This window comes from Siphateles boraxobius, unplaced genomic scaffold (genome assembly GCF_051911475.1).
Source record: "Siphateles boraxobius isolate OS27281-9 unplaced genomic scaffold, OSU_SipBor_1 77, whole genome shotgun sequence".
NCBI lineage: Eukaryota > Metazoa > Chordata > Actinopteri > Cypriniformes > Leuciscidae > Siphateles > Siphateles boraxobius.
Genome location: NW_027509205.1, coordinates 1,446,927 through 1,467,052, shown reverse-complemented (window position 1 = coordinate 1,467,052; position 20,126 = coordinate 1,446,927). Strand labels below are relative to the sequence as shown.

Genomic DNA, 20,126 nt, shown 5'->3' with positions numbered 1-20,126 from the left:
CAGAGGATGCAGTGGAGTAAATAATTGTATCGTCAGCATAAAAATGTAGCTTTGCGGATTGTATTCTCTGCCCCAATTCATTAATAAAAATAGAAAAAAGAAATGGTGCCAATAAAGAACCTTGCGGGACACCCTTCCTGACTATTACCATGGATGAGGTGTAATTATCTACAGCAACACATTGAGTTCTATCCGATAAATAATTTTTAAACCAACTCACAGCCGAATTATCGAGGCCAACACTTTTAAGCCTCCGTAACAGTAAAACATGATCCACTAAGTCAAACGCTTTTGTCAAATAAAAAAATAAGGCAGCACAATGTTGTCTATTATCGAGAGCAGTAATTAAATCATGTAGTAGCTGTTATCGTACTATGGCCCGCTCTAAATCCTGACTGAAATGCGTTGTAAATATCATGACTAAGTAGATATTCTTTCATTTGATCATTTATAATAGATTCAAAAACTTTTGCTAAAACCGGTAATTTAGAAATCGGACGATAATTATTCAAATCGGAAGGATCGCCTCCTTTTAATAAAGGCATAACCATAGCGGATTTCCAAGATGGTGGAATTACATTAGTGGATTGAGACTCAAATTAAAAATCGATGCAATAGGTTCTGCAATAATATCTGCTGACAATTTTTAAAAAATTGGTTCAATTTGGTCAGACCCACCTGATTTCTTACAGTCTAAATTTCGGAGTAGTTTACGAACTTGGGACGGCAATACAGGGGCAAAAGAAAATAAATCTGATTCACTATTAGTCAACTCATCAGTTCTCTGTTCATCAAGGACCAAGGAATTGTCTGTTATCAAACCAGCTGAAATAAAATTACTATTAAACGTATTAACAATATCAGCCTTGTCTGTAATCAATCTTTGATTCAATTTTAAAACTTTTGGAAGATTAGTGGATGTATTTGATCCTATAAAAGATTTCGTTAATTTCCAAAATTTAGAAGGACAATTCATGTTATCATTAATCAGGTTTAAATAATACTGACTCTTCGAACTTTATATTAATTTTGTACACTTATTTCGTAATAATCTATATTGAGACCAGTCCTCCTCACCATTTGTTTTCTTTGCTTTAGACCAAGCCACGTTTCTTTGCTTAATAAGATTAGAGACGGATTGATTGAACCAAATATTATTTCTACCTCTCACCCGAAATCTACGTAAAGGAGCATGTTTATCACAAATTTCTAGAAAGATAGATTTGAAATAATCCCAAGCATCAACCACATCAGGTATAATTGAAACCAACTGTAAATCACTATTATATAGATCATGCAAAAAAGCCTGTACATTAAAATTTTTAAATTGACGTTTAAGATTTGAATTGAGAATTGAGATCCCCAACATGTGAGGCCTCCATCTTGAAGGTTTTTGTAGCAGGCCCCTCATCTGACCCCTTCCTGATGTTGGGTCCAGGTCTGTTAATAGCATGAGAAAAAGTAGATGTCATCACAGGCCTCTGCCCAGTCGAAAACCAACAGGTGGCGTGTAAGCTCACGGACACCTGGTCAGGGGGCCAGTGGTGCAATGGATAAAGCGTCTGACTACGGATCAGAAGATTCTAGGTTCGACTCCTGGCTGGCTCGCTCTGCCTCGTTTACTATGCTGTCAGCCCTTAGCCGTTTTATTAACCCATAGTTTTTGTTATTATTATTATTGGATTGATTGAGAAATATTAAAAATTGACAGTCCAACAATAGGCTGCTTTGTCAGTAGGATAACGGTTACCATACAATACTATGCGTCTTTTAAAATGCATTGCATGAGTACTGTCACAAGGACATTGCTTTACGACCAGTTTGTACTGTCTATTATACCATCGCAAGAATGGGAGGAAACTGAGCCCCTCATGAGGCAAATGAGAGCTCCCTCTGTTGAGCCTGATGAAATTGAATTCAGTAAACAATCCCTTCGGATCATTCCCATGTTCTTAAAGGGGACGGTCACACACTAGAAGTAAAAGGGTCTGCTCCAGGCATAAGGAAGATCCCATATGGTCTAGCGGTCAGGATTCCTGGTTTTCACCCAGGCGGCCCGGGTTCGACTCCCGGTATGGGAAGATCGGGTTGTCTTTACATCACTTAATCGAAACAACCAGCATGTATGTCTGTAGCAGTTTTAGCCAGTGGCGGAGATTCAGCAACCTGATATGTTGAGGTTCTGTCCCCAATCAGTGTGCCTTCGATAGCTCAGCTGGAAGAGCGGAGGACTGTAGGTGGCAAGTTGGCAATCCTTAGGTCGCTGGTTCAACTCCGGCTCGAAGGAGTTCTTTTTCACACATAAACTTTTCCTTGGCCCTGCTTCTCGACGAGGGTGTTAGCGCTTGAGTTCGTATTTCGCCATTTTACAATCACGGCCGCCGGTGGTGGGCAAAAACTCATTCCCTGACCGGGAATCGAACCCGGGCCGCGGCGGTGAGAGCGCCGAATCCTAACCACTAGACCACCAGGGAAAGTCTGCTGACGACTTGCCCTCAAGCCTGGCTGTGGCCTTTACCCGATTTTGCAGCAAGACCACTAATACTTGTATTTTACTCCAGGAGAGGAGACGTCACCGACCCTGGCAAACTGACAAACTGTCACAGACTCTGTAGGAATATCCTAACAACACCACAACTTGCCATGAAAACAAAAACAATAAGATCGCCAACCTGCATCTCGAAGGTTTTTAAAGCAGTTTTTTGCAGACGTCTGTGGCCCTGGATCCCAGTTCTTCCACTGAGAAACTGTCACAGGCTCTGTAGTAATATCCTAACAACACCACAACTTAACATGTATTTTATTTTATTTCCTTTATTTTTCCAGGAAGGTCCCATTGAGATTAAAAGAAATCCCTTCCTCCAGGGAGTCCTGGCCAAGATGGCCACACTACAAATCACACACAAACACATATAAAACATTCCAGAAAGTCAGGGCACAACATTCATCATAAATCAAGTAAAACAACAGCATGATTCAATCATTGTATGCTGCAGTAAAATTTTTTAATACATTCAAAGGAGGAATTGTTTCAGGAGGGACAGTAGCTTGAAATTCATTCCACAGCCATGGAGCATAGTAGGAGAAAGATGATTTACCATGCTCTGAATGTACCCTAGGTACTACTAATTTAATCCCATTAGATGATCTAGTGCTATAGTTCTTTCTACATAAACATAGAAGACTAGTAATGTAATTTGGAAGTCTACCCATCAATGTCTTTACAATAAATTCTAACATATGGGATTTCCTTCTTTGATATAAAGAGGACCAACCCAAATAGTTGTGCAGCAAACAATGATGAGTACGTGAACAAGAATTTGTTATAAAACGCAGTGCAGCATGATAAACGCCATCCAGCCTTTTCAATAAATATGTAGACGCATGCATGTAAACAACATCACCATAGTCTAAAATAGGTAAAATAGTACTCTGTATTATTCTCTTTCTAGCTATAAAGGAAAAACATTTTTTTTCCCGAAAAAGAAAACCCAGTCTTGGTTTAAGCCTTTTCACCAAGTAATTAATGTGAACATCAAAGGCTAACTGCTCATCGAGCCATATTCCTACATATTTATAAGTTGGTACTCTTTCTATATGTAAACCCTCAATAGTCAGAATAGGCATAACAGTAGACATAGAACGGCTACGTGTAAAAAGAATATACTTCGTTTTATTTACATTTAAAACTAATTTTAGTTTCAACAAAGTAAGCTGAAAAGTATAAAAAGAATCCTTAAGAATTTCAATAGCCTGAGACACAGAGGATGCAGTGGAGTAAATAATTGTATCGTCAGCATAAAAATGTAGCTTTGCGGATTGTATTCTCTGCCCCAATTCATTAATAAAAATAGAAAAAAGAAATGGTGCCAATAAAGAACCTTGCGGGACACCCTTCCTGACTATTACCATGGATGAGGTGTAATTATCTACAGCAACACATTGAGTTCTATCCGATAAATAATTTTTAAACCAACTCACAGCCGAATTATCGAGGCCAACACTTTTAAGCCTCCGTAACAGTAAAACATGATCCACTAAGTCAAACGCTTTTGTCAAATAAAAAAATAAGGCAGCACAATGTTGTCTATTATCGAGAGCAGTAATTAAATCATGTAGTAGCTGTTATCGTACTATGGCCCGCTCTAAATCCTGACTGAAATGCGTTGTAAATATCATGACTAAGTAGATATTCTTTCATTTGATCATTTATAATAGATTCAAAAACTTTTGCTAAAACCGGTAATTTAGAAATCGGACGATAATTATTCAAATCGGAAGGATCGCCTCCTTTTAATAAAGGCATAACCATAGCCGATTTCCAAGATGGTGGAATTACATTAGTGGATAGACTCAAATTAAAAATCGATGCAATAGGTTCGGCAATAATATCTGCTGACAATTTTTAAAAAATTGATTCAATTTGGTCAGACCCACCTGATTTCTTACAGTCTAAATTTCGGAGTAGTTTACGAACTTGGGACGGCAATACAGGGGCAAAAGAAAATAAATCTGATTCACTATTAGTCAACTCATCAGTTCTCTGTTCATCAAGGACCAAGGAATTGTCTGTTATCAAACCAGCTGAAATAAAATTACTATTAAACGTATTAACAATATCAGCCTTGTCTGTAATCAATCTTTGATTCAATTTTAAAACTTTTGGAAGATTAGTGGATGTATTTGATCCTATAAAAGATTTCGTTAATTTCCAAAATTTAGAAGGACAATTCATGTTATCATTAATCAGGTTTAAATAATACTGACTCTTCGAACTTTATATTAATTTTGTACACTTATTTCGTAATAATCTATATTGAGACCAGTCCTCCTCACCATTTGTTTTCTTTGCTTTAGACCAAGCCACGTTTCTTTGCTTAATAAGATTAGAGACGGATTGATTGAACCAAATATTATTTCTACCTCTCACCCGAAATCAGCAACCTGATATGTTGAGGTTCTGTCCCCAATCAGTGTGCCTTCGATAGCTCAGCTGGAAGAGCGGAGGACTGTAGGTGGCAAGTTGGCAATCCTTAGGTCGCTGGTTCAACTCCGGCTCGAAGGAGTTCTTTTTCACACATAAACTTTTCCTTGGCCCTGCTTCTCGACGAGGGTGTTAGCGCTTGAGTTCGTATTTCGCCATTTTACAATCACGGCCGCCGGTGGTGGGCAAAAACTCATTCCCTGACCGGGAATCGAACCCGGGCCGCGGCGGTGAGAGCGCCGAATCCTAACCACTAGACCACCAGGGAAAGTCTGCTGACGACTTGCCCTCAAGCCTGGCTGTGGCCTTTACCCGATTTTGCAGCAAGACCACTAATACTTGTATTTTACTCCAGGAGAGGAGACGTCACCGACCCTGGCAAACTGACAAACTGTCACAGACTCTGTAGGAATATCCTAACAACACCACAACTTGCCATGAAAACAAAAACAATAAGATCGCCAACCTGCATCTCGAAGGTTTTTAAAGCAGTTTTTTGCAGACGTCTGTGGCCCTGGATCCCAGTTCTTCCACTGAGAAACTGTCACAGGCTCTGTAGTAATATCCTAACAACACCACAACTTAACATGTATTTTATTTTATTTCCTTTATTTTTCCAGGAAGGTCCCATTGAGATTAAAAGAAATCCCTTCCTCCAGGGAGTCCTGGCCAAGATGGCCACACTACAAATCACACACAAACACATATAAAACATTCCAGAAAGTCAGGGCACAACATTCATCATAAATCAAGTAAAACAACAGCATGATTCAATCATTGTATGCTGCAGTAAAAAATTTTAATACATTCAAAGGAGGAATTGTTTCAGGAGGGACAGTAGCTTCAAATTCATTCCACAGCCATGGAGCATAGTAGGAGAAAGATGATTTACCATGCTCTGAATGTACCCTAGGTACTACTAATTTAATCCCATTAGATGATCTAGTGCTATAGTTCTTTCTACATAAACATAGAAGACTAGTAATGTAATTTGGAAGTCTACCCATCAATGTCTTTACAATAAATTCTAACATATGGGATTTCCTTCTTTGATATAAAGAGGACCAACCCAAATAGTTGTGCAGCAAACAATGATGAGTACGTGAACAAGAATTTGTTATAAAACGCAGTGCAGCATGATTCTACTCTTAGAAATCTACGTAAAGGAGCATGTTTATCACAAATTTCTAGAAAGATAGATTTGAAATAATCCCAAGCATCAACCACATCAGGTATAATTGAAACCAACTGTAAATCACTATTATATAGATCATGCAAAAAAGCCTGTACATTAAAATTTTTAAATTGACGTTTAAGATTTGAATTGAGAATTGAGATCCCCAACATGTGAGGCCTCCATCTTGAAGGTTTTTGTAGCAGGCCCCTCATCTGACCCCTTCCTGATGTTGGGTCCAGGTCTGTTAATAGCATGAGAAAAAGTAGATGTCATCACAGGCCTCTGCCCAGTCGAAAACCAACAGGTGGCGTGTAAGCTCACGGACACCTGATCAGGGGGCCAGTGGTGCAATGGATAAAGCGTCTGACTACGGATCAGAAGATTCTAGGTTCGACTCCTGGCTGGCTCGCTCTGCCTCGTTTACTATGCTGTCAGCCCTTAGCCGTTTTATTAACCCATAGTTTTTGTTATTATTATTATTGGATTGATTGAGAAATATTAAAAATTGACAGTCCAACAATAGGCTGCTTTGTCAGTAGGATAACGGTTACCATACAATACTATGCGTCTTTTAAAATGCATTGCATGAGTACTGTCACAAGGACATTGCTTTACGACCAGTTTGTACTGTCTATTATACCATCGCAAGAATGGGAGGAAACTGAGCCCCTCATGAGGCAAATGAGAGCTCCCTCTGTTGAGCCTGATGAAATTGAATTCAGTAAACAATCCCTTCGGATCATTCCCATGTTCTTAAAGGGGACGGTCACACACTAGAAGTAAAAGGTCTGCTCCAGGCATAAGGAAGATCCCATATGGTCTAGCGGTCAGGATTCCTGGTTTTCACCCAGGCGGCCCGTGTTTCGACTCCCGATATGGGAAGATCGGGTTGTCTTTGCACCACTTAATCGAAACAACCAGCATGTATGTCTGTAGCAGTTTTAGCCAGTGGCGGAGATTCAGCAACCTGATATGTTGAGGTTCTGTCCCCAATCAGTGTGCCTTCGATAGCTCAGCTGGAAGAGCGGAGGACTGTAGGTGGCAAGTTGGCAATCCTTAGGTCGCTGGTTCAACTCCGGCTCGAAGGAGTTCTTTTTCACACATAAACTTTTCCTTGGCCCTGCTTCTCGACGAGGGTGTTAGCGCTTGAGTTCGTATTTCGCCATTTTACAATCACGGCCGCCGGTGGTGGGCAAAAACTCATTCCCTGACCGGGAATCGAACCCGGGCCGCGGCGGTGAGAGCGCCGAATCCTAACCACTAGAACACCAGGGAAAGTCTGCTGACGACTTGCCCTCAAGCCTGGCTGTGGCCTTTACCCGATTTTGCAGCAAGACCACTAATACTTGTATTTTACTCCAGGAGAGGAGACGTCACCGACCCTGGCAAACTGACAAACTGTCACAGACTCTGTAGGAATATCCTAACAACACCACAACTTGCCATGAAAACAAAAACAATAAGATCGCCAACCTGCATCTCGAAGGTTTTTAAAGCAGTTTTTTGCAGACGTCTGTGGCCCTGGATCCCAGTTCTTCCACTGAGAAACTGTCACAGGCTCTGTAGTAATATCCTAACAACACCACAACTTAACATGTATTTTATTTTATTTCCTTTATTTTTCCAGGAAGGTCCCATTGAGATTAAAAGAAATCCCTTCCTCCAGGGAGTCCTGGCCAAGATGGCCACACTACAAATCACACACAAACACATATAAAACATTCCAGAAAGTCAGGGCACAACATTCATCATAAATCAAGTAAAACAACAGCATGATTCAATCATTGTATGCTGCAGTAAAAATTTTTAATACATTCAAAGGAGGAATTGTTTCAGGAGGGACAGTAGCTTCAAATTCATTCCACAGCCATGGAGCATAGTAGGAGAAAGATGATTTACCATGCTCTGAATGTACCCTAGGTACTACTAATTTAATCCCATTAGATGATCTAGTGCTATAGTTCTTTCTACATAAACATAGAAGACTAGTAATGTAATTTGGAAGTCTACCCATCAATGTCTTTACAATAAATTCTAACATATGGGATTTCCTTCTTTGATATAAAGAGGACCAACCCAAATAGTTGTGCAGCAAACAATGATGAGTACGTGAACAAGAATTTGTTATAAAACGCAGTGCAGCATGATTCTACTCTTAGAAATCTACGTAAAGGAGCATGTTTATCACACATTTCTAGAAAGATAGATTTGAAATAATCCCAAGCATCAACCACATCAGGTATAATTGAAACCAACTGTAAATCACTATTATATAGATCATGCAAAAAAGCCTGTACATTAAAATTTTTAAATTGACGTTTAAGATTTGAATTGAGAATTGAGATCCCCAACATGTGAGGCCTCCATCTTGAAGGTTTTTGTAGCAGGCCCCTCATCTGACCCCTTCCTGATGTTGGGTCCAGGTCTGTTAATAGCATGAGAAAAAGTAGATGTCATCACAGGCCTCTGCCCAGTCGAAAACCAACAGGTGGCGTGTAAGCTCACGGACACCTGATCAGGGGGCCAGTGGTGCAATGGATAAAGCGTCTGACTACGGATCAGAAGATTCTAGGTTCGACTCCTGGCTGGCTCGCTCTGCCTCGTTTACTATGCTGTCAGCCCTTAGCCGTTTTATTAACCCATAGTTTTTGTTATTATTATTATTGGATTGATTGAGAAATATTAAAAATTGACAGTCCAACAATAGGCTGCTTTGTCAGTAGGATAACGGTTACCATACAATACTATGCGTCTTTTAAAATGCATTGCATGAGTACTGTCACAAGGACATTGCTTTACGACCAGTTTGTACTGTCTATTATACCATCGCAAGAATGGGAGGAAACTGAGCCCCTCATGAGGCAAATGAGAGCTCCCTCTGTTGAGCCTGATGAAATTGAATTCAGTAAACAATCCCTTCGGATCATTCCCATGTTCTTAAAGGGGACGGTCACACACTAGAAGTAAAAGGGTCTGCTCCAGGCATAAGGAAGATCCCATATGGTCTAGCGGTCAGGATTCCTGGTTTTCACCCAGGCGGCCCGGGTTCGACTCCCGGTATGGGAAGATCGGGTTGTCTTTGCACCACTTAATCGAAACAACCAGCATGTATGTCTGTAGCAGTTTTAGCCAGTGGCGGAGATTCAGCAACCTGATATGTTGAGGTTCTGTCCCCAATCAGTGTGCCTTCGATAGCTCAGCTGGAAGAGCGGAGGACTGTAGGTGGCAAGTTGGCAATCCTTAGGTCGCTGGTTCAACTCCGGCTCGAAGGAGTTCTTTTTCACACATAAACTTTTCCTTGGCCCTGCTTCTCGACGAGGGTGTTAGCGCTTGAGTTCGTATTTCGCCATTTTACAATCACGGCCGCCGGTGGTGGGCAAAAACTCATTCCCTGACCGAGAATCGAACCCGGGCCGCGGCGGTGAGAGCGCCGAATCCTAACCACTAGACCACCAGGGAAAGTCTGCTGACGACTTGCCCTCAAGCCTGGCTGTGGCCTTTACCCGATTTTGCAGCAAGACCACTAATACTTGTATTTTACTCCAGGAGAGGAGACGTCACCGACCCTGGCAAACTGACAAACTGTCACAGACTCTGTAGGAATATCCTAACAACACCACAACTTGCCATGAAAACAAAAACAATAAGATCGCCAACCTGCATCTCGAAGGTTTTTAAAGCAGTTTTTTGCAGACGTCTGTGGCCCTGGATCCCAGTTCTTCCACTGAGAAACTGTCACAGGCTCTGTAGTAATATCCTAACAACACCACAACTTAACATGTATTTTATTTTATTTCCTTTATTTTTCCAGGAAGGTCCCATTGAGATTAAAAGAAATCCCTTCCTCCAGGGAGTCCTGGCCAAGATGGCCACACTACAAATCACACACAAACACATATAAAACATTCCAGAAAGTCAGGGCACAACATTCATCATAAATCAAGTAAAACAACAGCATGATTCAATCATTGTATGCTGCAGTAAAAATTTTTAATACATTCAAAGGAGGAATTGTTTCAGGAGGGACAGTAGCTTCAAATTCATTCCACAGCCATGGAGCATAGTAGGAGAAAGATGATTTACCATGCTCTGAATGTACCCTAGGTACTACTAATTTAATCCCATTAGATGATCTAGTGCTATAGTTCTTTCTACATAAACATAGAAGACTAGTAATGTAATTTGGAAGTCTACCCATCAATGTCTTTACAATAAATTCTAACATATGGGATTTCCTTCTTTGATATAAAGAGGACCAACCCAAATAGTTGTGCAGCAAACAATGATGAGTACGTGAACAAGAATTTGTTATAAAACGCAGTGCAGCATGATAAACGCCATCCAGCCTTTTCAATAAATATGTAGACGCATGCATGTAAACAACATCACCATAGTCTAAAATAGGTAAAATAGTACTCTGTATTATTCTCTTTCTAGCTATAAAGGAAAAACATTTTTTTTCCCGAAAAAGAAAACCCAGTCTTGGTTTAAGCCTTTTCACCAAGTAATTAATGTGAACATCAAAGGCTAACTTCTCATCGAGCCATATTCCTACATATTTATAAGTTGGTACTCTTTCTATATGTAAACCCTCAATAGTCAGAATAGGCATAACAGTAGACATAGAACGGCTACGTGTAAAAAGAATATACTTCGTTTTATTTACATTTAAAACTAATTTTAGTTTCAACAAAGTAAGCTGAAAAGTATAAAAAGAATCCTTAAGAATTTCAATAGCCTGAGACACAGAGGATGCAGTGGAGTAAATAATTGTATCGTCAGCATAAAAATGTAGCTTTGCGGATTGTATTCTCTGCCCCAATTCATTAATAAAAATAGAAAAAAGAAATGGTGCCAATAAAGAACCTTGCGGGACACCCTTCCTGACTATTACCATGGATGAGTTGTAATTATCTACAGCAACACATTGAGTTCTATCCGATCAATAATTTTTAAACCAACTCACAGCCGAATTATCGAGGCCAACACTTTTAAGCCTCCGTAACAGTAAAACATGATCCACTAAGTCAAACGCTTTTGTCAAATAAAAAAATAAGGCCGCACAATGTTGTCTATTATCGAGAGCAGTAATTAAATCATGTAGTAGCTGTTATCGTACTATGGCCCGCTCTAAATCCTGACTGAAATGCGTTGTACATATCATGACTAAGTAGATATTCTTTCATTTGATCATTTATAATAGATTCAAAAACTTTTGCTAAAACCGGTAATTTAGAAATCGGACGATAATTATTCAAATCGGAAGGATCGCCTCCTTTTAATAAAGGCATAACCATAGCCGATTTCCAAGATGGCGGAATTACATTAGTGGATAGACTCAAATTAAAAATCGATGCAATAGGTTCGGCAATAATATCTGCTGACAATTTTTAAAAAATTGGTTCAATTTGGTCAGACCCACCTGATTTCTTACAGTCTAAATTTCGGAGTAGTTTACGAACTTGGGACGGCAATACAGGGGCAAAAGAAAATAAATCTGATTCACTATTAGTCAACTCATCAGTTCTCTGTTCATCAAGGACCAAGGAATTGTCTGTTATCAAACCAGCTGAAATAAAATTACTATTAAACGTATTAACAATATCAGCCTTGTCTGTAATCAATCTTTGATTCAATTTTAAAACTTTTGGAAGATTAGTGGATGTATTTGATCCTATAAAAGATTTCGTTAATTTCCAAAATTTAGAAGGACAATTCATGTTATCATTAATCAGGTTTAAATAATACTGACTCTTCGAACTTTATATTAATTTTGTACACTTATTTCGTAATAATCTATATTGAGACCAGTCCTCCTCACCATTTGTTTTCTTTGCTTTAGACCAAGCCACGTTTCTTTGCTTAATAAGATTAGAGACGGATTGATTGAACCAAATATTATTTCTACCTCTCACCCGAAATCTACGTAAAGGAGCATGTTTATCACAAATTTCTAGAAAGATAGATTTGAAATAATCCCAAGCATCAACCACATCAGGTATAATTGAAACCAACTGTAAATCACTATTATATAGATCATGCAAAAAAGCCTGTACATTAAAATTTTTAAATTGACGTTTAAGATTTGAATTGAGAATTGAGATCCCCAACATGTGAGGCCTCCATCTTGAAGGTTTTTGTAGCAGGCCCCTCATCTGACCCCTTCCTGATGTTGGGTCCAGGTCTGTTAATAGCATGAGAAAAAGTAGATGTCATCACAGGCCTCTGCCCAGTCGAAAACCAACAGGTGGCGTGTAAGCTCACAGACACCTGATCAGGGGGCCAGTGGTGCAATGGATAAAGCGTCTGACTACGGATCAGAAGATTCTAGGTTCGACTCCTGGCTGGCTCGCTCTGCCTCGTTTACTATGCTGTCAGCCCTTAGCCGTTTTATTAACCCATAGTTTTTGTTATTATTATTATTGGATTGATTGAGAAATATTAAAAATTGACAGTCCAACAATAGGCTGCTTTGTCAGTAGGATAACGGTTACCATACAATACTATGCGTCTTTTAAAATGCATTGCATGAGTACTGTCACAAGGACATTGCTTTACGACCAGTTTGTACTGTCTATTATACCATCGCAAGAATGGGAGGAAACTGAGCCCCTCATGAGGCAAATGAGAGCTCCCTCTGTTGAGCCTGATGAAATTGAATTCAGTAAACAATCCCTTCGGATCATTCCCATGTTCTTAAAGGGGACGGTCACACACTAGAAGTAAAAGGGTCTGCTCCAGGCATAAGGAAGATCCCATATGGTCTAGCGGTCAGGATTCCTGGTTTTCACCCAGGCGGCCCGGGTTCGACTCCCGGTATGGGAAGATCGGGTTGTCTTTGCACCACTTAATCGAAACAACCAGCATGTATGTCTGTAGCAGTTTTAGCCAGTGGCGGAGATTCAGCAACCTGATATGTTGAGGTTCTGTCCCCAATCAGTGTGCCTTCGATAGCTCAGCTGGAAGAGCGGAGGACTGTAGGTGGCAAGTTGGCAATCCTTAGGTCGCTGGTTCAACTCCGGCTCGAAGGAGTTCTTTTTCACACATAAACTTTTCCTTGGCCCTGCTTCTCGACGAGGGTGTTAGCGCTTGAGTTCGTATTTCGCCATTTTACAATCACGGCCGCCGGTGGTGGGCAAAAACTCATTCCCTGACCGGGAATCGAACCCGGGCCGCGGCGGTGAGAGCGCCGAATCCTAACCACTAGACCACCAGGGAAAGTCTGCTGACGACTTGCCCTCAAGCCTGGCTGTGGCCTTTACCCGATTTTGCAGCAAGACCACTAATACTTGTATTTTACTCCAGGAGAGGAGACGTCACCGACCCTGGCAAACTGACAAACTGTCACAGACTCTGTAGGAATATCCTAACAACACCACAACTTGCCATGAAAACAAAAACAATAAGATCGCCAACCTGCATCTCGAAGGTTTTTAAAGCAGTTTTTTGCAGACGTCTGTGGCCCTGGATCCCAGTTCTTCCACTGAGAAACTGTCACAGGCTCTGTAGTAATATCCTAACAACACCACAACTTAACATGTATTTTATTTTATTTCCTTTATTTTTCCAGGAAGGTCCCATTGAGATTAAAAGAAATCCCTTCCTCCAGGGAGTCCTGGCCAAGATGGCCACACTACAAATCACACACAAACACATATAAAACATTCCAGAAAGTCAGGGCACAACATTCATCATAAATCAAGTAAAACAACAGCATGATTCAATCATTGTATGCTGCAGTAAAAAAATTTAATACATTCAAAGGAGGAATTGTTTCAGGAGGGACAGTAGCTTCAAATTCATTCCACAGCCATGGAGCATAGTAGGAGAAAGATGATTTACCATGCTCTGAATGTACCCTAGGTACTACTAATTTAATCCCATTAGATGATCTAGTGCTATAGTTCTTTCTACATAAACATAGAAGACTAGTAATGTAATTTGGAAGTCTACCCATCAATGTCTTTACAATAAATTCTAACATATGGGATTTCCTTCTTTGATATAAAGAGGACCAACCCAAATAGTTGTGCAGCAAACAATGATGAGTACGTGAACAAGAATTTGTTATAAAACGCAGTGCAGCATGATAAACGCCATCCAGCCTTTTCAATAAATATGTAGACGCATGCATGTAAACAACATCACCATAGTCTAAAATAGGTAAAATAGTACTCTGTATTATTCTCTTTCTAGCTATAAAGGAAAAACATTTTTTTTCCCGAAAAAGAAAACCCAGTCTTGGTTTAAGCCTTTTCACCAAGTAATTAATGTGAACATCAAAGGCTAACTTCTCATCGAGCCATATTCCTACATATTTATAAGTTGGTACTCTTTCTATATGTAAACCCTCAATAGTCAGAATAGGCATAACAGTAGACATAGAACGGCTACGTGTAAAAAGAATATACTTCGTTTTATTTACATTTAAAACTAATTTTAGTTTCAACAAAGTAAGCTGAAAAGTATAAAAAGAATCCTTAAGAATTTCAATAGCCTGAGACACAGAGGATGCAGTGGAGTAAATAATTGTATCGTCAGCATAAAAATGTAGCTTTGCGGATTGTATTCTCTGCCCCAATTCATTAATAAAAATAGAAAAAAGAAATGGTGCCAATAAAGAACCTTGCGGGACACCCTTCCTGACTATTACCATGGATGAGGTGTAATTATCTACAGCGACACATTGAGTTCTATCCGATAAATAATTTTTAAACCAACTCACAGCCGAATTATCGAGGCCAACACTTTTAAGCCTCCGTAACAGTAAAACATGATCCACTAAGTCAAACGCTTTTGTCAAATAAAAAAATAAGGCAGCACAATGTTGTCTATTATCGAGAGCAGTAATTAAATCATGTAGTAGCTGTTATCGTACTATGGCCCGCTCTAAATCCTGACTGAAATGCGTTGTAAATATCATGACTAAGTAGATATTCTTTCATTTGATCATTTATAATAGATTCAAAAACTTTTGCTAAAACCGGTAATTTAGAAATCGGACGATAATTATTCAAATCGGAAGGATCGCCTCCTTTTAATAAAGGCATAACCATAGCCGATTTCCAAGATGGTGGAATTACATTAGTGGATTGAGACTCAAATTAAAAATCGATGCAATAGGTTCGGCAATAATATCTGCTGACAATTTTTAAAAAATTGGTTCAATTTGGTCAGACCCACCTGATTTCTTACAGTCTAAATTTCGGAGTAGTTTACGAACTTGGGACGGCAATACAGGGGCAAAAGAAAATAAATCTGATTCACTATTAGTCAACTCATCAGTTCTCTGTTCATCAAGGACCAAGGAATTGTCTGTTATCAAACCAGCTGAAATAAAATTACTATTAAACGTATTAACAATATCAGCCTTGTCTGTAATCAATCTTTGATTCAATTTTAAAACTTTTGGAAGATTAGTGGATGTATTTGATCCTATAAAAGATTTCGTTAATTTCCAAAATTTAGAAGGACAATTCATGTTATCATTAATCAGGTTTAAATAATACTGACTCTTCGAACTTTATATTAATTTTGTACACTTATTTCGTAATAATCTATATTGAGACCAGTCCTCCTCACCATTTGTTTTCTTTGCTTTAGACCAAGCCACGTTTCTTTGCTTAATAAGATTAGAGACGGATTGATTGAACCAAATATTATTTCTACCTCTCACCCGAAATCTACGTAAAGGAGCATGTTTATCACAAATTTCTAGAAAGATAGATTTGAAATAATCCCAAGCATCAACCACATCAGGTATAATTGAAACCAACTGTAAATCACTATTATATAGATCATGCAAAAAAGCCTGTACATTAAAATTTTTAAATTGACGTTTAAGATTTGAATTGAGAATTGAGATCCCCAACATGTGAGGCCTCCATCTTGAAGGTTTTTGTAGCAGGCCCCTCATCTGACCCCTTCCTGATGTTGGGTCCAGGTCTGTTAATAGCATGAGAAAAAGTAGATGTCATCACAGGCCTCTGCCCAGTCGAAAACCAACAGGTGGCGTGTAAGCTCACGGACACCTGATCAGGGGGCCAGTGGTGCAATGGATAAAGCGTCTGACTACGGATCAGAAGATTCTAGGTTCGACTCCTGGCTGGCTCGCTCTGCCTCGTTTACTATGCTGTCAGCCCTTAGCCGTTTTATTAACCCATAGTTTTTGTTATTATTATTATTGGATTGATTGAGAAATATTAAAAATTGACAGTCCAACAATAGGCTGCTTTGTCAGTAGGATAACGGTTACCATACAATACTATGCGTCTTTTAAAATGCATTGCATGAGTACTGTCACAAGGACATTGCTTTACGACCAGTTTGTACTGTCTATTATACCATCGCAAGAATGGGAGGAAACTGAGCCCCTCATGAGGCAAATGAGAGCTCCCTCTGTTGAGCCTGATGAAATTGAATTCAGTAAACAATCCCTTTGGATCATTCCCATGTTCTTAAAGGGGACGGTCACACACTAGAAGTAAAAGGGTCTGCTCCAGGCATAAGGAAGATCCCATATGGTCTAGCGGTCAGGATTCCTGGTTTTCACCCAGGCGGCCCGGGTTCGACTCCCGGTATGGGAAGATCGGGTTGTCTTTGCATCACTTAATCGAAACAACCAGCATGTATGTCTGTAGCAGTTTTAGCCAGTGGCGGAGATTCAGCAACCTGATATGTTGAGGTTCTGTCCCCAAGCAGTGTGCCTTCGATAGCTCAGCTGGAAGAGCGGAGGACTGTAGGTGGCAAGTTGGCAATCCTTAGGTCGCTGGTTCAACTCCGGCTCGAAGGAGTTCTTTTTCACACATAAACTTTTCCTTGGCCCTGCTTCTCGACGAGGGTGTTAGCGCTTGAGTTCGTATTTCGCCATTTTACAATCACGGCCGCCGGTGGTGGGCAAAAACTCATTCCCTGACCGGGAATCGAACCCGGGCCGCGGCGGTGAGAGCGCCGAATCCTAACCACTAGACCACCAGGGAAAGTCTGCTGACAACTTGCCCTCAAGCCTGGCTGTGGCCTTTACCCGATTTTGCAGCAAGACCACTAATACTTGTATTTTACTCCAGGAGAGGAGACGTCACCGACCCTGGCAAACTGACAAACTGTCACAGACTCTGTAGGAATATCCTAACAACACCACAACTTGCCATGAAAACAAAAACAATAAGATCGCCAACCTGCATCTCGAAGGTTTTTAAAGCAGTTTTTTGCAGACGTCTGTGGCCCTGGATCCCAGTTCTTCCACTGAGAAACTGTCACAGGCTCTGTAGTAATATCCTAACAACACCACAACTTAACATGTATTTTATTTTATTTCCTTTATTTTTCCAGGAAGGTCCCATTGAGATTAAAAGAAATCCCTTCCTCCAGGGAGTCCTGGCCAAGATGGCCACACTACAAATCACACACAAACACATATAAAACATTCCAGAAAGTCAGGGCACAACATTCATCATAAATCAAGTAAAACAACAGCATGATTCAATCATTGTATGCTGCAGTAAAAATTTTTAATACATTCAAAGGAGGAATTGTTTCAGGAGGGACAGTAGCTTGAAATTCATTCCACAGCCATGGAGCATAGTAGGAGAAAGATGATTTACCATGCTCTGAATGTACCCTAGGTACTACTAATTTAATCCCATTAGATGATCTAGTGCTATAGTTCTTTCTACATAAACATAGAAGACTAGTAATGTAATTTGGAAGTCTACCCATCAATGTCTTTACAATAAATTCTAACATATGGGATTTCCTTCTTTGATATAAAGAGGACCAACCCAAATAGTTGTGCAGCAAACAATGATGAGTACGTGAACAAGAATTTGTTATAAAACGCAGTGCAGCATGATAAACGCCATCCAGCCTTTTCAATAAATATGTAGACGCATGCATGTAAACAACATCACCATAGTCTAAAATAGGTAAAATAGTACTCTGTATTATTCTCTTTCTAGCTATAAAGGAAAAACATTTTTTTTCCCGAAAAAGAAAACCCAGTCTTGGTTTAAGCCTTTTCACCAAGTAATTAATGTGAACATCAAAGGCTAACTTCTCATCGAGCCATATTCCTACATATTTATAAGTTGGTACTCTTTCTATATGTAAACCCTCAATAGTCAGAATAGGCATAACAGTAGACATAGAACGGCTACGTGTAAAAAGAATATACTGGCTAAAAACTAAAATAAAAATGTAGCTTTGCGGATTGTATTCTCTGCCCCAATTCATTAATAAAAATAGAAAAAAGAAATGGTGCCAATAAAGAACCTTGCGGGACACCCTTCCTGACTATTACCATGGATGAGGTGTAATTATCTACAGCAACACATTGAGTTCTATCCGATAAATAATTTTTAAACCAACTCACAGCCGAATTATCGAGGCCAACACTTTTAAGCCTCCGTAACAGTAAAACATGATCCACTAAGTCAAACGCTTTTGTCAAATAAAAAAATAAGGCAGCACAATGTTGTCTATTATCGAGAGCAGTAATTAAATCATGTAGTAGCTGTTATCGTACTATGGCCCGCTCTAAATCCTGACTGAAATGCGTTGTAAATATCATGACTAAGTAGATATTCTTTCATTTGATCATTTATAATAGATTCAAAAACTTTTGCTAAAACCGGTAATTTAGAAATCGGACGATAATTATTCAAATCGGAAGGATCGCCTCCTTTTAATAAAGGCATAACCATAGCCGATTTCCAAGATGGTGGAATTACATTAGTGGATAGACTCAAATTAAAAATCGATGCAATAGGTTCGGCAATAATATCTGCTGACAATTTTTAAAAAATTGGTTCAATTTGGTCAGACCCACCTGATTTCTTACAGTCTAAATTTCGGAGTAGTTTACGAACTTGGGACGGCAATACAGGGGCAAAAGAAAATAAATCTGATTCACTATTAGTCAACTCATCAGTTCTCTGTTCATCAAGGACCAAGGAATTGTCTGTTATCAAACCAGCTGAAATAAAATTACTATTAAACGTATTAACAATATCAGCCTTGTCTGTAATCAATCTTTGATTCAATTTTAAAACTTTTGGAAGATTAGTGGATGTATTTGATCCTATAAAAGATTTCGTTAATTTCCAAAATTTAGAAGGACAATTCATGTTATCATTAATCAGGTTTAAATAATACTGACTCTTCGAACTTTATATTAATTTTGTACACTTATTTCGTAATAATCTATATTGAGACCAGTCCTCCTCACCATTTGTTTTCTTTGCTTTAGACCAAGCCACGTTTCTTTGCTTAATAAGATTAGAGACGGATTGATTGAACCAAATATTATTTCTACCTCTCACCCGAAATCTACGTAAAGGAGCATGTTTATCACAAATTTCTAGAAAGATAGATTTGAAATAATCCCAAGCATCAACCACATCAGGTATAATTGAAACCAACTGTAAATCACTATTATATAGATCATGCAAAAAAGCCTGTACATTAAAATTTTTAAATTGACGTTTAAGATTTGAATTGAGAATTGAGATCCCCAACATGTGAGGCCTCCATCTTGAAGGTTTTTGTAGCAGGCCCCTCATCTGACCCCTTCCTGATGTTGGGTCCAGGTCTGTTAATAGCATGAGAAAAAGTAGATGTCATCACAGGCCTCTGCCCAGTCGAAAACCAACAGGTGGCATGTAAGCTCACGGACACCTGATCAGGGGGCCAGTGGTGCAATGGATAAAGCGTCTGACTACGGATCAGAAGATTCTAGGTTCGACTCCTGGCTGGCTCGCTCTGCCTCGTTTACTATGCTGTCAGCCCTTAGCCGTTTTATTAACCCATAGTTTTTGTTATTATTATTATTGGATTGATTGAGAAATATTAAAAATTGACAGTCCAACAATAGGCTGCTTTGTCAGTAGGATAACGGTTACCATACAATACTATGCGTCTTTTAAAATGCATTGCATGAGTACTGTCACAAGGACATTGCTTTACGAC

At 39.4% G+C, this 20,126-nt stretch overlaps 16 non-coding genes across 16 annotated transcripts; 10 read left to right on the top strand and 6 right to left on the bottom strand.

The window, feature by feature from the left end:
• Nucleotides 1-2,009: 2,009 nt before the first annotated feature.
• On the top strand, nucleotides 2,010-2,081 carry trnae-uuc (transfer RNA glutamic acid (anticodon UUC)). Its single transcript has one exon. It is a non-coding gene; the product is annotated as a tRNA-Glu (tRNA).
• A 119-nt stretch (nucleotides 2,082-2,200) lies between these two features.
• trnay-gua (transfer RNA tyrosine (anticodon GUA)) lies at nucleotides 2,201-2,287 on the top strand. Its single transcript is given in 2 exon segments — nucleotides 2,201-2,237; nucleotides 2,252-2,287. It is a non-coding gene; the product is annotated as a tRNA-Tyr (tRNA).
• A 115-nt stretch (nucleotides 2,288-2,402) lies between these two features.
• trnae-cuc (transfer RNA glutamic acid (anticodon CUC)) lies at nucleotides 2,403-2,474 on the bottom strand. Its single transcript has one exon. It is a non-coding gene; the product is annotated as a tRNA-Glu (tRNA).
• A 2,504-nt stretch (nucleotides 2,475-4,978) lies between these two features.
• Nucleotides 4,979-5,065, top strand: trnay-gua (transfer RNA tyrosine (anticodon GUA)). The gene is given in 2 exon segments: nucleotides 4,979-5,015; nucleotides 5,030-5,065. It is a non-coding gene; the product is annotated as a tRNA-Tyr (tRNA).
• A 115-nt stretch (nucleotides 5,066-5,180) lies between these two features.
• Nucleotides 5,181-5,252, bottom strand: trnae-cuc (transfer RNA glutamic acid (anticodon CUC)). The gene has a single exon. It is a non-coding gene; the product is annotated as a tRNA-Glu (tRNA).
• A 1,910-nt stretch (nucleotides 5,253-7,162) lies between these two features.
• trnay-gua (transfer RNA tyrosine (anticodon GUA)) lies at nucleotides 7,163-7,249 on the top strand. Its single transcript is given in 2 exon segments — nucleotides 7,163-7,199; nucleotides 7,214-7,249. It is a non-coding gene; the product is annotated as a tRNA-Tyr (tRNA).
• Nucleotides 7,250-7,364: 115 nt separating this feature from the next.
• On the bottom strand, nucleotides 7,365-7,436 carry trnae-cuc (transfer RNA glutamic acid (anticodon CUC)). Its single transcript has one exon. It is a non-coding gene; the product is annotated as a tRNA-Glu (tRNA).
• Nucleotides 7,437-9,155: 1,719 nt separating this feature from the next.
• On the top strand, nucleotides 9,156-9,227 carry trnae-uuc (transfer RNA glutamic acid (anticodon UUC)). The gene has a single exon. It is a non-coding gene; the product is annotated as a tRNA-Glu (tRNA).
• Nucleotides 9,228-9,346: 119 nt separating this feature from the next.
• trnay-gua (transfer RNA tyrosine (anticodon GUA)) lies at nucleotides 9,347-9,433 on the top strand. Its single transcript is given in 2 exon segments — nucleotides 9,347-9,383; nucleotides 9,398-9,433. It is a non-coding gene; the product is annotated as a tRNA-Tyr (tRNA).
• A 115-nt stretch (nucleotides 9,434-9,548) lies between these two features.
• trnae-cuc (transfer RNA glutamic acid (anticodon CUC)) lies at nucleotides 9,549-9,620 on the bottom strand. Its single transcript has one exon. It is a non-coding gene; the product is annotated as a tRNA-Glu (tRNA).
• Nucleotides 9,621-12,914: 3,294 nt separating this feature from the next.
• On the top strand, nucleotides 12,915-12,986 carry trnae-uuc (transfer RNA glutamic acid (anticodon UUC)). Its single transcript has one exon. It is a non-coding gene; the product is annotated as a tRNA-Glu (tRNA).
• A 119-nt stretch (nucleotides 12,987-13,105) lies between these two features.
• trnay-gua (transfer RNA tyrosine (anticodon GUA)) lies at nucleotides 13,106-13,192 on the top strand. The gene is given in 2 exon segments: nucleotides 13,106-13,142; nucleotides 13,157-13,192. It is a non-coding gene; the product is annotated as a tRNA-Tyr (tRNA).
• Nucleotides 13,193-13,307: 115 nt separating this feature from the next.
• Nucleotides 13,308-13,379, bottom strand: trnae-cuc (transfer RNA glutamic acid (anticodon CUC)). The gene has a single exon. It is a non-coding gene; the product is annotated as a tRNA-Glu (tRNA).
• A 3,296-nt stretch (nucleotides 13,380-16,675) lies between these two features.
• Nucleotides 16,676-16,747, top strand: trnae-uuc (transfer RNA glutamic acid (anticodon UUC)). Its single transcript has one exon. It is a non-coding gene; the product is annotated as a tRNA-Glu (tRNA).
• A 119-nt stretch (nucleotides 16,748-16,866) lies between these two features.
• trnay-gua (transfer RNA tyrosine (anticodon GUA)) lies at nucleotides 16,867-16,953 on the top strand. The gene is given in 2 exon segments: nucleotides 16,867-16,903; nucleotides 16,918-16,953. It is a non-coding gene; the product is annotated as a tRNA-Tyr (tRNA).
• Nucleotides 16,954-17,068: 115 nt separating this feature from the next.
• Nucleotides 17,069-17,140, bottom strand: trnae-cuc (transfer RNA glutamic acid (anticodon CUC)). The gene has a single exon. It is a non-coding gene; the product is annotated as a tRNA-Glu (tRNA).
• Nucleotides 17,141-20,126: the final 2,986 nt, after the last annotated feature.